The 3422-nt window shown below is 40.5% G+C and overlaps 1 long non-coding RNA gene across 1 annotated transcript; it reads right to left on the reverse strand.

Moving 5' to 3' along the window:
• Positions 1–229: 229 nt before the first annotated feature.
• LOC311266259 lies at positions 230–2825 on the reverse strand. Its single transcript, XR_014623687.1, has 5 exons — positions 1975–2825; positions 931–1054; positions 618–732; positions 461–537; positions 230–330 (listed from the first exon to the last, which is right to left on the reverse strand). It is a non-coding gene; the product is annotated as an uncharacterized lncRNA (long non-coding RNA).
• Between the last annotated feature and the right edge of the window lie 597 nt (positions 2826–3422).

The raw sequence follows: 3422 nt of genomic DNA on the forward strand, positions 1-3422 counted from the left end.
CAAGAGGTGTATCTCATGCAGCCAGTGTAGTTACATGACCCCAATATGATTTTGAATCAATTGATCACATGACCTGGAAGCTATTGAGCTAAAATGCTAATATTTACATATAAAAATTAATAAAAATTATGAACAGAAGTAAAATGTAAAAACAAGAGGTGTATCTCATGCAGCCAGTGGAATGACATGATGCAACACTCGTACGGCTCCAATGATTTTATTATAACATTAACATGTCCCTTGTTTCTGTTGGCATAAGGGACATTTCCAGGTTTTGTCCATGGACAGACATGAGCCATGGAGCCACTGCTCGCAGTCATCACATTGGATCTGTTTAATTGAAAACAAATGATATATTTAATTATTTTTTTATTTATTATTATTTGAAACCTAAACATTATATTTTTTTCATGGCTATATAACAATTCAACATGTCTTTAACTGTTTTTCAATTACTCACCCATTGTACAATGGCAGTTCCTGGTCCTGGTGGCTTGAAGGTGGCACACATAGCACAGCAATTTTGATCATCAAAGACTAAAAAAACAAACATTTATTTAATTATATTTACCTTGTATGTATCTTGTTTTTGATTTGTATGCTTAATTAGCCTTTACCTGAGGCCTCCAGGATGTGAAGAGCCAGATCTCTCCTCTCCTCCATTTCTTTTTTTAGATGTGCTGAAGTTCATGTCAGGGATGGCTGGGAAAGCCTTTATCAGGGCTTTTACATCTAAACAAGATCAAATGCAGGTACAACAAAAATGGGGGGCATATAATAAACTACATACACTCATGATCGCTATTAAAAAAATTGTTATCTCTAGTCACACTATAATTTGTACATTTGCCGATATTAGTTCACATCAATTCATCTTTCCCAAGAAAAATTCCTACCTCACATGTAATGAAAACAATAGTTTGGGCTCACCTTTACAACAACGACACCACAGCTGCTTCATCTTGTTGGAGTGAATGGGACATAACGCCCCCTTTCCACTGGACATCCACCCATTCGTCCTCCATGACACATGCGGCTCATCATGAAGTGCTCCCTGAATAAAGTTTATATCCATCATTCTCTTTAAATTCAGGTCCCTCGTGTCCAGAGATTATCACACACATTTGCAACAACCCAGTGAATAACCAATGTTTTCATTAATTACAAATACTCATCATCATCACCATTTTCAGATCAACCCCCAAGATGGAGACACACTGTTCAATTTTAGGAACCGTTTTCAAAACTAAATGAAATCAAAATGAACTTGTTAAGGATACAGTGCAACATCCATGCAGGATACAATGATTGCATCCTGCATGGATTTCAGCCAGTCACACTAATGGAAACAGGACGACACAGACAGTTATGTCAACACCGAGCAAGATAGAAAGTTTCCTCTCTGTTAGCTCTCACTACAAAACATGTATTCAGGGACACGCATCAATTGATCACATTTTGAACTGACATTGCTGCAGATGTAAAAAATGTACCGTGGGTCATTTTTATAATCTATTTTACAAGTGAAGTCCCAGCAGCTGAGTCAGAGCTTTAAGGTCTGAACATTGAATGCAGTTGTATAAATCTCTGGCTTCACATCTTTGATCAAGATTTTGACAAAAATCATTTTAGAAATGTCATATTTGACCTTTTAGAGTTATCTATCCCAGCTATTGATCATTAAAAGAGCCTTGGCATGTGGCCCATTGAGACACTGTATCCTTAACAAGTTAATTTTAATTTCATTTAGATTTGAATAAAGTTCCTAAAATTGAACAGTGTATCTCCATCTTGTGGGTAGTAGCTGTTAATTAACTTCCTTAAGTTACATAGTTTCTGATGTTTTCTCAGCCTCTGTAGCAAATAGAAACGAAATTCAAAGCTTACTTCAAAATGACTCATACGCTTCCGCCTTCAAGGAGTATTTATCGATATAGGGGGAAAAATCACCCCTTGGACAGTTTTGATACTCACTAGTTTATCTCTACACGACGGACCCTCCCCCACAGGTGTCGACGTCGTCGTTGTTGTACCTGCCGGGTGTGGGTTGCTAGCTGCTGCCGCTGCTGCTGCCGCTGCCACTGCCGCCGCTGCTACTGATGCCGCTGCTACTGCCGCTGCTGCTTCTTTTCATCTGTCTCTTTTCTTTACTTTTCTCTTCTATACTCTCCTCTTCTTCTCTCGCCACTTCGCGCCGTTTGTTTTCGTTTTGCTGCTGTCTTCCTGGATCCGTTCTGCACATGCGCAGTAAGATGGACTGATCCAATGTAGTGGAGACTGAAGGGGGGGACCGACACACACATAATACGATTAGCATTCTGCTGGCATTTTAGCGAGAGGATTTTAATCAAAAACATAATTAATGTGCGCAAATAAGTAATAACTGTATTAACCATAAGTGTATGAGGATTTTTATGGGGCCCTCAGGAACTTGGGGCCCTAGGCAACCGCCTAGTTTTGCCTAATGGTAAGTCCGCCCCTGCTTCTGCTGTCACCTGTCTTGGTCTCACAGTGGTGTGAAGGACTGAAACTGGACATTCAGTCAACATTTCTCTGAGGCACAGCTGGATTCACAAATCACCTCACTGGCTCAACTGAACTTTGGAAGGCAGAGAAGCTCTGAAAAGGTTTTTCTTTGGCTCCACCCACTGACCTTCACCTGAACCAATGAGATGATTTCTGTCTCCGGAGCAGAACTAAAAGCACAGTCAGCTTGATGTTGAGGAGAAGGGCTGACATCTGCTGTCTGTCTGACTTGAACAACTCCAAAGACATGTCGCTCTGCCTCTTTATACTTTTCTCTCACTTCATAGGTAAGTGTTGGAACAGAGATCAAAGCCTCATTCAACCTGCTGTCTGAACCACATATTTGGTCTCCTTTAATAACTACAGCTGTATCTGTGGACGGTAACAATATCCACAATAGAAAAGGACATTTGGTTTATTGAAAACATCTCAAAATGCTGAAAATGAAAGAAGGTCTGTTGAGTCTCTTGATGTCAGAATGTTACAGACTAACTAACATGAATAACACTCATTTTGCAGCGCTGGCTTCCACGAACAGCATAAAGCCAGAAAGAAGTGAAGAACATGTTGAAGAGGGAAGAAACATCAACCTGACCTGTAAATATGAGGCTCAGGCTGCTATCAACAATATCCAGTGGTACAGACAGTACCAGAGATCCAGACCAGAGTTCCTGCTCTACATCACAGAGGGAGGATTCATTCATCCAACTCACTCTGATTTCTCAGCTCACATCAACAAAGCAGACAAACGTGTAGATCTGAACATCATCTCAGCTGCAGTGACAGACTCTGCTGTGTACTACTGTGCTCTGCAGCCCACAGTGACAGGAAACACCAAAACTCTGTACAAAAACCTGTGGAGCAAAGACAACACAATACTCCACAACATCCACTAG

This window comes from Pagrus pagrus (genome assembly GCF_965226575.1).
Source record: "Pagrus pagrus genome assembly, chromosome: 12".
Classification (NCBI taxonomy): Eukaryota; Metazoa; Chordata; class Actinopteri; order Spariformes; family Sparidae; genus Pagrus; species Pagrus pagrus.